At 38.1% G+C, this 13,551-nt stretch overlaps 1 protein-coding gene across 1 annotated transcript in view; it reads left to right on the forward strand.

The window, feature by feature from the left end:
• Positions 1 to 13,551, forward strand: part of LOC122667049 (RNA-dependent RNA polymerase 6-like) — a 53,195-nt gene that overhangs the window by 16,441 nt on the left and 23,203 nt on the right. The window contains exon 4 of the mRNA XM_043863222.1: positions 10,760 to 10,772. The gene's annotated coding sequence lies outside the window, so the exon portion shown is untranslated. The remainder of the gene's footprint in view (positions 1 to 10,759; positions 10,773 to 13,551) is intronic.

Below are 13,551 nucleotides of genomic sequence, written 5' to 3' on the forward strand. Positions count from 1 at the left end.
AAAAAAAGTGAAAACAAAAGGAAAACATATTATTACATAAGAAGGTCTTGATGAAATGGATGTTACAACTGTATGAAAAATACTATAAAACCTTAATTAAACACGATTAAGACTTTATAAAATCAAATCAATGGTAAAACAAATCTCAAAACGAAAGAACATAAAGTCCAAAATCTCAAGAGAACATGGAAATTAAAGTTTTTTTTTAAAAAAAAATTAGTAAAGGCTAACAGAAAAATTCCAAATTTTAAATAGATGAAAGATAATAAAACCTATTAACTTAGTATACAAAAAGCCCCATCAGGGTCTAAAGAGACATGCTCCAATTCAAGTTGCTGCTAGCTACGACGACGTACCTTTAGTGTTTGGAGGATGCCTTACTACTCAGTGAATGAAATTGAATGAAATAACAGAGAAAGGTAAGTAGATTTACCTAGCTTCAAAATCCGTGAGGAGTGTAGGGACGTTGGAATTCAAATTTGAGAGAACTCAAGTTTGCACAATTGTGATGACTTGTAGAACAAGGGAGACTCTCTCTCTATTTCTAAAACACTTTAAACTTCTAAGGTGTTTCTTATTTATAGGCTAGGAAATTACCCATGACCCCACGTCCAAGGCCATGTTTCTCATCCAAAGTCTTAAAGATCTCCTTGATCGTAAGGGAATACTGATACTAGATAGGGTAAATGATAACTAAGGCTCCAACAAGCAACCAAGACTAAGGATATAGTGGATTCCAACTCCAATGGTTACTTCCATCATATCCTCTAGGATTATTGGATGGGTTTAAGCCAAGTCTCTGGATCGACAATGACAAGATAAGATCAATGCACAAGTCAAAAATCTCAAACTAAAAAATCCAAAATTCTGCAACCCAGAATCTGGCATTGGAATGGAATATTCCTACATGTACTGAAATATGGCCAGGGTCAGTGCTTCGTCAACCTTCCAATTGTCGAACCTGCAGTTGGATTCTCATTGCGTACCAGTCTGAACGGGCCAGTACTCTTGGTTGACTTGGTCTGGCCATGAGGATTAAGGCCTAGGTCAAGAATGACCTTGAACCAAAGTCGGGCCTGGCTTTCGGCTTTGGGCTAAGTCTTTCCTATATGACAAAACCATTTTACCATTATTTATCAAAACTCTATTTTATTCATTTTTAATATTATGCGCTATCCAAAGAATTTGGAATATTATTGGAAACTGCAGGAATCTCCAGAGCTATATAAATAATAGATTATGTAATATTTTGAAATACCTTAATCATCATCACATAACCTGCTCAAGAATCATTAGATGAGGTGCCTACACCCGCAAATCCATTTTAGTGCGAATCCAAAATAGGTGAAAATGGAGGTTAGCCGATTCGATTTGAATAGGTCCTTCCCGATTCCCATTTTTAGAATCTTGATTTAAGTATCGCAATGAGTTTGCTATTAGAGTTTAGTTTTGTTAAGAGTTCCTAGCTTAATAATTCAGAGTGGGCCAACGTAAACGGTGGAAAGAAGGTTTTCAAACCATGGTTTAAACAATCGGGAATTTGATCGGTGAATCGGTTGATTCAGATCGGAATTAGCTGATCTCGATGTCTAACGCTGCTAATTATTGCTTCTTGAATTGGAATCGGATCCAAATCGATTGATTCTTAGTCATTTTCTTTATAATCCATCTTGAATTCAACTGATTCATAAGCCGATTCTTGATTCCTGTAGGGATTCAATTGCAACCATAAAATATCTTAGGTCGTGTTTGGTTGAAGGCTTCGGATGAGTCAGATTCTGATTTTGGATCAGATTCTTAGAATCCGATTCATGTGGATTCGTAGTTGAGAACAAAAGCTGTTTGGTTATCCTGAGTCTGTCAGATGGAATCCTTCTGTAAAGTTGTTTGGTTACCCTGAGAAAAGGAGTTGTAGAACGAAGAGAAGAAGAAAAAAGAAAGGGAGATTGTTTCTTTGGACAGTTGGATAGGCATTGGACAACAAATCTTGGACCCAGATGATTGTTTCTCTTTCACTTCCTCCTGTTGTTGTTGCTGCTGCTGCTGTCGATGGGCCACGATAAAGGATTCGTCTCTCAACACTCTGTAACCTTGCAGATGCAGCTTCTTCCACTGCATTCTCCTCTCTTTTTATTATAGCAAAGGCATCACTACTGTAACCCATCAGCTCCACCGCCATATTAGCAGAAAATCATCTACAAGAAGACCTTTCTCTCGCTCTCGAAACAAGTTCAAGAAAGTTGTTTTATATCTAATCTCCCCTTTTGGAATTGAATCAACGCCATCACCACCTTTGTTTCTGGTATGAATTTTGAAACATCTCAACTTACCCAGTTGGGATCTTCAGGATTTTGAGGTTAGGACCAAAACCAACCTAAGCCAGAGCTGATTAATCTCAAATTCTCATGAATTCATTCAAGGGGCAATTACTATCACTACCCTACACTTAGCCTATATTTATTAAAAGGGAAATTTACGAAACACCCCCTGAAAATGGGTCGAAACTCAGATCACCCCCTGAAATTTGAAAATACTCAGATCACCCTCTCTACACTAACGGTGTTAGTCTACTGTTAGTTATTGGGGTAAAAGGACTATTTTACCCTTGTACTAAATCATTAGAATTAAATTTACAATACTATCATTTTCTTCATCTTCAACCTAATTTCATCCTCTTCCACACACCTGCAACTCAATCTCAAGCATAAGTTCGCCGAAGAGAAGGAAAAAAAAAAAACCAAGAGACAGCGGGTGGTAGTTGCTCCGATGGTGACTCAATGGCGAGGCAGCTGCTTCCAATGGTGACTCACACCTGCAACTCAATCTCAAGCATAATTTCCCCTTGAAGAATCTTCTCCCAATTGGGAAGACCGTGCGAGATTCAACAACGCAATTGGGTTTTCTTCAAAACCCTCTATTTCTCAGATTCATCTCCTCAAAACCCTTTTAGTCAACCAACAAAGCCATTGGAACAGTCGGATGAACAAATTCGATATGCTGGATCCAATCTAGAGAATTCCGTTTGGTCTCGGTGATTGTACATCTGAAAGTTTAATATGATCCGGTATGCCGGATTCAGATTCGGTATACCGAATCAGCTGATTTCTGCAAGTCCTTAAAAGGACTGATATCCTCTGTCGTCGGCTTGTTCCACTCTGACAGCTCGTCTTTCCTCTCTCTCTCTCTCTAACCTTACCGGCGGCGAAAACTCAAATTAAATATTTTCTTTATTTACATTTTGGGTGAATTATGAAAATAAACCGTATGAGCTTGTTCTACTATAGAATTACATTGTGAGATATGAGATTACAGTCCATAGAAATTAAAGGGTAATCTTAATTGAGAGTTACCACTTACCAGACGTAGCAATTTGGTATGTAATCCTAAAGCACACGAAAAAGAGAGGGGGGGGGGGAGGAGGGGGTGGAAATCATCTGCGGTGAAGATTTTTTTTTGTTGGGGTGATTCCAAATCAGTCACTCGTTCATCCTCACTACCTTCGTCCTCATCGCCCCTTTGGATGTACAAGCTGCGAGAAGATTACGCTTGAAGGTTCCTCGTTGTCTTCGCTGTGACAAATTAGATATTTAAATTGAGTTGTAGGTGTATGGAAGAGGATCGAATTAGGGTTTTAGTTGCAGGTCATAAAGTCTTTCTAGATTGAGTTGCAGGTGTGAGGAAGAAGATGGATTTGGGGTTTTTAGTTGCAAGGGTAAAATAGTAAATCAACACTGGTCAAGGGTAGTTTAGGGATTTAAAAAAACTTAACTAGCTGACTTCATCAGTTAACTAACGGTAGGGTGTAATCTGAGTATAGGGCTCTAATACAGGGAGTGATCTGAGTATTTTCAAATTTCAGGGGATGATTTGAGTTTCGACCCATTTTCAAGGGGTGTTTCGTAAATTTCCCTTACTAAAACTACCCTACCTTAAACTTCTTTTCTAAAACTACCCTGCTTTTAAACTTTTACATCTCCTTCTACCCTCATGTTTTTAAATACCCAGATTGCCCTTCCTTTTCACCTAGTAACTTGCTAATCTATTTAACCTACCATTCATCTTCTATTTTTTACTATTTTTATCCTTAAAATAGTAAAAAATGAAGCACCCACCCACTTCTTCTCTCCTGTTTTTTACTCCATTCAGTTTTTTTGTTGTTTTTTCTTCATTTTTTCTATTTAATTAATTTTTTATTCAACATTTCATCCTCATCGTTCTTTCAAACAGATCATGGTTCTAAGTATCGGTATCGTGTAGTCCGTATCGGGCGATGTACTGGTTTTGTTAATCATTGATACCGATACCATGCTGATATCGTATCGGTAGCACGGTACTGACAAGGGGTAAAATGGTCAGAGAACTCATTTTTTAAGAAAATTCAAGGGTAATTTTACCCGATACAGTCGATCCAGGCCGATACCGTGTCGGTATCGTATCGGTTTTGCAGGTTACCGGTACCCATTCCGATACTGTGCACTAAATGGAACAGATCGACTCTCTTCAAAAATAGTAAAAAGTAAATTGAATAAAAAGAGGAAGAGAGAGAAGAAGTGGGGTTTTTTGAAGAGAGTCCATCTGTTCCATGGTTTTAGTGCACGGTATCGAAATGGGCATCGGTTACTTGCAAAACCATTACGGTATCAGCCTTGATCAATTGTATCAAGCAAAATTACCCTTGAATCTCCTTTAAAATGAGTTTTTTTTATTTATCATTTTACCCCTTTTCCGTACCGTGCTACCAATACGGTATCGGCATGGTACCGGTGACTAGCAAAACGGGTACGTATCGCCCCTATGGGTGATACGATATCAATACTTAGAACCATGATCTATTCGAAGAACAATGAGGATGAAATGTTGAATAAAAAATTAATTAAATAGAATAATTGAAGAATAAAAAAATCGAATGGAGTAAAAAACGAAAGAGAGAAGAAGCGGGTGGATGCTTTTATTTTTTACTATTTTAATGACAAAAATAGTAAAAAGTAGAAGATGAATAGTAGGTTACATAGATTAGCAGGTTACCAGGTGAAAAGGAAGGGCAATTTGGGTATTTAAACATATGAGGGTAGAAGGAGATGTAAAAGTAAAAGCAAGATAATTTTAGAAAAGAAATTTAAAGTAGGGTAGTTTTAGCAAATATAGGCTAAGTGTAGGGTAGTGATAGTAATTGCCCCTTCATTCAATTTTCAGATCATGCTTCCTAACCCTAACCCAATTGCTTAACAGATTCGATCATGGCCCACAAACGACCTGTTTTTGTAGTACCTTACTCTTGAGCCTTGAATCCTTAATTCAATGGTGGCTCTTGTGATTAGAGAGAAGTAGAGAACACAATTGAGTTGCAGGTAGGCTCTTGGAGAAAACCCTTTTACCATGTTGTCTACCTCTAACCTCTGAAACCAGAAAACAATGATTGGGACTACAGCCGTGGCGGTGGAGGCGGTGGTGGTGGGGGTGACCGTAGCCGTGTCGGTGGCGGCAGTGGTGGTGGTGACTACAGCCGTGTGGTGGAGGTAGTGACGACAAAGATGGAGGGGGAATAGAAGGAGGAGAAGGAGAAGAAGGGGAAGATGGACTCACGATTTTGGACTTGTATGGATTCATTTTAGAATTCACCCCTAGTGGATTATAAAATTACACATAAAAAATAGATTTCTATGGATTCTTAGAATCCAACGTAGAACGGTGTTTCGAGAAACCAAATACGAAAAAAATTACGGAATCCAGATCCCGTCGAATCCAACTCCTCAAAACCTTCAACCAAACACAACCTTAGATTCCCAATTTATGGATCCATTAAATCAATTTGAATTGAAATCCTCTCTAACCAAAAGGGGGACTTGACTTGACTTGACCTAAGAGAAACTACCCTGACTTAAGTTTCCATGTTGTATTCTATGATTCTTTGGGTTTCTTGGGGAAAGGATAATTAAAAAGTCTAACCTAAGAGAAACCACCCTGACTTAAGTTTCCATGTTGTCTTTTCTCTCTCTCTCTCTCTCTCTCTCTCTCTCTCTCCTCCTCTCTTCTCCTCCTCTGATTCTTTGGGTTTCTTGGGGAAAGGATAATTAAAAAGTCTAAAATGACATCATATTCAATTGGCAAAAGAGCATAAAAGTACAATAGGTTGGTTCCCTTCTGAAACTGAAAGGGGATGAGAATAAGAGGAATTATTCAATTTTGTTAATTATCATTTGCATCAAATGAAGTAGCTTTCCTGGCTAATAGATGAGCCTATATAAAGGGATACCCAAGAATCAAATGTATTCTAAATATTGATTATTTTATAGTCTTGACTAATTAAAAAGATACCAATCCTATGAGTCAGATGAATGGTGGGACATCATCAGCCGTACTCCTTTAGAGGACTACATCATGACACTTAGAAAAACAACCAAACGGTCAAGCAGATAGCGTGGGAATATATATATAAAGATTAGGCAAAAAAGACAAAAAAAACCAGTCCAACATAGTACGATCAAATCCATTGGCCATTACGAGTGAGTCACTTCCCACTGCTCATGTAAGTTATGAAGCTTCCCCATTGTTCTAGTAGCTTCTTAATTCTCCTCTCCTCTCCTCTCCTCTAGTAGTAGCTACAACTGCTTTCTCTCTCTCTCTCTCTCTCTCTCTCTCTCTCACAGTTTTTGTGTATGTGATAAATCATTTATATTATCACGTACTGTTCATGGCCTTGTAACTCAAGAAAAGCAGTCTCTCTCATCCAATTGGTCCCAACTTTTTAATCATAGCTTATAAAACCCACATCTTCCAATTCCACATTTCCCCACCAATTTTTGCACTCTTGTGATCTGCTTTGCTTCCGTGCATACTTGACTGCTATCATCTCGATCAACTCAATCTAGCTGCTACCAGTGCCACGAATTACTCCCGTGTTCTTATTTATTGATCATCTCTAGTTCAAACAATTAAAAAGGTCAGTCTTTTTAACTGATCTTCTTTTCAATTTTTAATTGAGATTGCAATTGCACGGAATGAGATGGAGTAGCTTATATACACTTCTTGTTTGCAAATTCTTTGATAAAATGATTGGTACTTATTTGTAGACAGCGTTTGGTATATATTTTTTAAATACATTCTAAGTTGATTTCGCATTCTCAGATGATAAAAATAATTATTTTTATTGTCTGAGAATATGAAATGGACCTATATATAGTAATATGTACCTATTAGTGACCTTAGCATAAAGCACCCTATATTCAATTATTGCATCCAATAAATATATGTCCTGAGTTTCCTTTTCATATTACTTCTTATCCTTACCCCCAATCTAGCTCTCAGTGTCAAGAACTTCACTGCTCTTATGGATCATCATCTCTCAAACAACCAAGAAGGTCAGTCTTTTTATGTCTTATTTTCAATGTTTTTTTTAGTTCATTCATTGGTTGAGACGGAGTATCTTAATTCTTCTTCTTCGTAATTGTTTATGAATTCTTTGATGAAATGTGGAAATTTAGTCTTGTTTTGTTTTGTAATGCACTCATGCATGGTTGTCTCATAGTCCCTGGAGACTAATTATCTCAATCTTGTTTTGTTGTGTAATACACTTATGATGAACACATATTTATTTTTGGGGTGTACAATTTCATTTTTTATATATCACCCCCGCATATGAACAGTGATACGTAAGATGGTATGTAATTTCATTTTTTAGCTAACGTTTTACAAAACGTTTTCATTTTTTATTTTTTTTATTTTTATGAAACCTATGATGAAATATGGCAATTCAGTCTTGTCCACACACTCATGAGCAACAAGGCTCTGTTGAGAGGCGCCATCGCCATATAGCTGAAACTGGCCTTACTTTGCTTTCCCATGGTTCCGTTCCCTCTATCTATTGGGACTATGCTTTCGAAACTGCAGTTTATTTAATTAATCGAATGTCATCTCCTGTTACAAGAAATATTTCTCCTCATCAGTTGGTTACTCAACAAGTTCCTGACTATTCCTTTTTGCGCACTTTTGGGTGCCTATGCTTCCCTTGGCGTAGACCTTATCATGCCCATAAGATGGACCCTAGATCGACACCATGTGTTTTTCTAGGCTACTGTCCATCCCATGTAGGATATTGCTGTATGGATCTTCTCACACACCGGATCTATATTTCGCGCCATGGTAGATTCAATGAAGACAATTTTCCATTTTCTCGACAGCCCCAAAACCCCTCCCCTTGCCCCCCACCACACCAACATTCCTTGGGCCATTGCCCCGAATGTTGTACCCACCATGCCCCCCACGGTAGAACAACCTCCCTTACCTACGCCCCATGACCATACACCTCCCACCCCTAACTCGGTTCTCCCTACAAATCCAATACCTACCTCACCCCACCCCATGGCTCCATTGGAAACCTCTTCAACCCCACCACTGAAAACCCGGTCCCTCCTTGATCTATATGCTGACCCTAGTACCTTACCTCAACCAAATGCCAAACATACTAAACCCACTACAGTTGACCTTGACTTTGAACCTACCTGTTTTTCGCAGGCCAATAAACATGCCCACTGACGCAATGCAATGACTGATGAATTTAATGCTTTATTAAGAAACGACACATGGTCCCTAGTGTCCTACCAAGAGTCCATGAATCTGGTTGGCTGCAAGTGGGTCTACAGGGTTAAACGCAAGGCTGATGGCTCTATTGAGCAACATAAAGCCCGTCTTGTAGCAAAGGGTACCACCAACAGCCGGGCCTAGATTACAATGAAACATTCAGCCCTGTGATCAAACCCACCACCATTCGAACTGTTTTGGCATTGGTGGTTTCCAATGGTTGGTCGGTTCGTCAGTTGGATGTACAAAATGCCTTCTTACATGGCGTGCTTGATGAGGTGGTCTACATGACTCAACCACAGGGGTTCACAAATCCCAATCTTCCCAATCATGTGTGTCGGCTCCATAAGTCCCTTTATGGGCTCAAACAGTCCCCACGGGCTTGGTTTCACAGACTATCAGAGTTCCTGGTCTCCTCTGGTTTTCGGTCATCCCAAACCGACACTTCTCTATTTATTTATCGACATGGGACAATTACTACTTATGTTTTGGTTTATGTGGATGATATTTTGGTGACAGGTAACCAGGGCTCACATGTCACTGAACTACTTTCTAAGCTGGCCAAGGAATTCTCCATCAAAGACCTTGGCCCCCTAAGCTTCTTCCTTGGTGTTGAGACTATACATCAACCGGGAGGAATATTATTGTCGCAGTCCCGGTACATATCTGATCTTTTACAGCGTGCCGGCATGAAGGATTGTAAACCAGTCTCAACTCCCATGGCTACCACGCTACCCACATCAGCTTCAGGGGGTGTCCTTATGGCCGATCCAACTCTATATCGGTCTATTGTTGGAGCTCTACAGTATATAACTTTGACACGCCCGGATGTTTCCTTCTCTGTCAACCGGGTTTGTCAATATATGCATGCACCTACCGAGGATCACTGGACTATGGTAAAACGTCCCCTACGGTGTCTCAAGGGTACTCATGATCATGGACTATTTTTCACACAATCCAACAACATCCAATTACAGGCCTTCTCCGATGCTGACTGGGCTGGTGACAGCCTGGATCGAAAATCGACAAGAGGATATGCTATCTACATGGGCCCTAATCTGATCTTCTGGACATCAAAGAAGCAAAAGACAGTGGCTCGGTCCTCAACCGAGTCTGAGTACAAGGCCGTGGTTGACGCATGTGCCGAGTTAACTTGGCTACGTTCCTTATTTGGAGAACTCGGCATCCCCGTCACCACAGCCCCCATTCTTTGGTGTGACAATATAGGGGCTACATATCTGTCAGCAAATCCAGTCTTCCATGCTCGCACCAAGCATGTGGAGATAGATTTTCATTTTGTTCGGGACAAAGTTGCAGTCCGAGAACTACAGGTCCAGTTCATCGCCACCACTGATCAGATTGCCGATATCTTCACTAAGGCTCTTAGCACCGCTCGATTTAATTTCTACAAGACAAGCTGCGGATTCGAGCAATCAAATCCCCACCTTGAGGGGGTGTATCAGCCGAGAGAATCTCTCTCACCACATTTTCTCCAGCTACCATATTTGCACCTGCCATTCCAGACAATGGCACATGTGGCAAATCCTTGGACATTAAGATCTACCATATACAAACCTACCATGAACAACATTATCATATGTGGCACTTCCTTGTGTACCAAGACATACCATACCTGACATTATCACATGTGATAATATCCATTGCTATAACTAGTTACCATATTTTGTAATATTCTCTGAAACAATATGAGATCTCAGAGATCATAGAAGATCACAGAAGATCACTCTTGTAATTCTGTATAAATATGTATTACCATTGGGGTAAAGATATGCTAGTGAATAAATCATTATTTCATTCACCAACATTCAGAACCTCCATAATATCTTTCTTTCTTCTTCAGACAGTCTTTGTATCTCTCTTGTTTCACTTTTGGTTAAGTTTGTTTCAGATTATCACATCAACACTGTCAGTATATCACTGCCGTCTAATTGGGCAGTGATGATATGATTATGTTTTATGATTTTAATATGCATTTTTTATGGAAATTTTCATGTAATAGTTAATTAATATCTTTTTCTTCTTTAAGTAAAATTATTTTTATATTTTATTTATTTTAGATTGTTTCGTTTTAGAGTTGGCATATTCTGGATGTTTTTGTTATTGTATATCATCCATTATTTTATGTGGTTTCTGGCATCATTGTGATCTTAATCGATAGGTTAGGTATGTTTTCAATATAATCCCTGAGTCTTGCATATGTTTAGTATTTTTTATATTTTATTTTGTATTATTTATGCATGTTTGCATTCTAAAAAATTAAGGTATTTCTTGTTTATAAATTTTAATAATTTTGTTTTTGTTTTATCTGTTTCGCCCCCCCCCCCCCCTGTTTTTGAACATTAATCATGTTAAGAATAGATTAGTTTTTTTTTTTAATTGATTTTCTTCTAATTTATTTTTCATGTTAGGGTATTTTTTGCATGTAGGAATATTTAGGTAGTTTTACCTTCTTTATTTTTATCTGATTTTTTTTTTAAATTATTTTATTTCTGTTTTCATGCTTTTATGGTAGAATTATATATATTTAGGATTATTTTTGCATTTAAATATTTTTACATATATTCACATATTGCGATTAGTTTGTTTTTCTTTATTATCATATTATCATATTTAAGACTTTTGTTGTATAGAATGACATTCTTGTGAATATGCTTGTAAATTAAAGTTTTATTTTTCTCTTTTACTAATAAACAGTAACTTAGATTAGCTTCTTTCATATTATTCTATCATATAATGTTTTATTTGATTAGGTTAGGTTATGCATACTAACGTTGTTTTGTAGCGCCTGCTAGATTCAGGAGTCTCCTTCCTTCCCTTTATTTCTTAGATTAATCTCTTTGATTTTAATATTTGATGTCGTCTTTTGATCATGATATGATGCATATGTTTAGGGTTAAAATATTTATTATCTTATAAAAAATACCAAATAACTAGGAAAACTGGTTTAGCCGGTGGACCAAGATGCCTCACACCTTCCCTTGTTCGCAACTTAACATGTACCCCATTATTATTTGTCTAGTCTCCATTAGATACATATGGGAGTCATGTTTATGGGGGACCATAAACTAGATAGTGACTTTGTCTTTACTTTCTTTCTCTCCAAGGAGGAGGATACTAATTCCTAAGGACGGTGAAAGATCACTGTTCTCATAGTAGTGACTCCATTGGAGATTGTCAGACTTTTAATTTATATTTGGTATTTTTGTTTTGGGGGAAAGAACGCTAACTTGGGTGCATGCGGCGCGCTGTCCCTTCACCCAGACATAGGGGTGTGCAAATTGACCGCCGTGCCCCCATGGAAAGACGGAATTTCCTAGGGGTGTGGCAGTCATTTTATGCGCCTGTGTCTGGGTGCAGGGGCAATGCACCGCACTCGCCCAGGTAGCGTTCTCTTTCCCTTTTGTTTTATAAATTATAATAAATATTATTATTAGTTTATTTTTATTTCTTTTACCATGGTGGTTATGCTAACTTTGCATCATAATTACATCACAAATTGCACACACCACTGCAATTCACATTTAGCCATGTGATGTAGTCATGAGCCCGATGTGAAGACATGCAGTTTATTCATAGTGAAACCACAACCCTTAATCTTATACCTTCAGGTATATGAAAAGGACGCACCACTATACCATTTGATTCATATGCTAAGGCATTGTGAGAGGTATGTTTTGGTGCTCCTTGCTAAGGGTGAATTCATGTCCCAAGTCAAATTCATGCATCATATAGGGACATAGAACCGTGTTTCAAAACAGAACCGGGTTAAGTAACATGGTTCTCAGTGCATGGTTGAATCTAACCTGGTTCTAGTCAATCCATTTGATGTCATCTTTGGATCCAGAGCCAGTCTGGATTAGGATCACATGGTTCTTAATATATGGACTTGTTCTGAACTCGAGAGAACCAGATATTGTTCACTATGTGTCGAACCCGATCCGGTTCAATATCAAGGCTACCACACATGAACCATGTTTGAAAGAATTGGCCATTCAGTTAGTCTGATTAGGTCAGGTTATTAATATTGAAACCAAAATTGGTTTTGTATACTTACGTTGATAACGAACCAAGGATGACTTGAGATACATGGTCTTCAATATCTGATGAACCAACATAGAACCCGATGGATTAGATTCCGTCATATTATTCTATAATATAATGTTATATTTTATTAGGTTGGATTAGTCATACTAATGGTTTTTCGTAGCGTGGCTAGATTTAGGTGAGTCCCCTTCCTTTCATATATTTCATAGATTCACATCTTTGATTTTAATATTCAATGTCTTGTTTTAATTATGATGTGATGCATGTTTTTAGGGTTAGTATTTATATCGCTTTGTACTTGAGTCAGTTGAGTGGGTTTTTGAGTGGTTTTGTGCAACCACCTACTTTTAGTCAAGGGGGTAAGGTGGTATGTCCCCCTACCCACCCACCCCACCCCACCCCACCCCCCCAAAAAAAAAAAAAAACTTGATTTAATATTTTACTATGCAAATAAAATCTTAAATGGCATGGTTAGGGCCTGTACTTTTTGTGGTTTAAGAAAATTTTGTAATAGTAATGAAGATGAAAAGAATGGGGTGGGGTTAGTAAGAAGGGTGGGGGGGGGGGGGAATTGCGACACCAATACTATAACTCAAAATGTTTTAAACCTCTCACTTGCAAACTGTACTTGTGTATCTAGCGATATCATTTTTCCCATAACACTGCAGTACAAGGATGGTTGATACTTTTGATGCTATTTGATATTAGAGGAAACTCTCATTTTCCTTTTAGCATTGCACTGCAGACATGTGGTGTAGGAAACAAATCAATGCCTTAAACCTTGAGTTTAACTAATCTTGATTTTTATTACCAGTATTTATATTACACTGATCAGAAAACCAGCTCCATGTATTTCTATTTCTTCATATTATTTTGAAGATTTTAATTGTAAATCACAACACTCCATTT

This window comes from Telopea speciosissima, chromosome 7 (assembly GCF_018873765.1).
Source record: "Telopea speciosissima isolate NSW1024214 ecotype Mountain lineage chromosome 7, Tspe_v1, whole genome shotgun sequence".
Classification (NCBI taxonomy): Eukaryota; Viridiplantae; Streptophyta; class Magnoliopsida; order Proteales; family Proteaceae; genus Telopea; species Telopea speciosissima.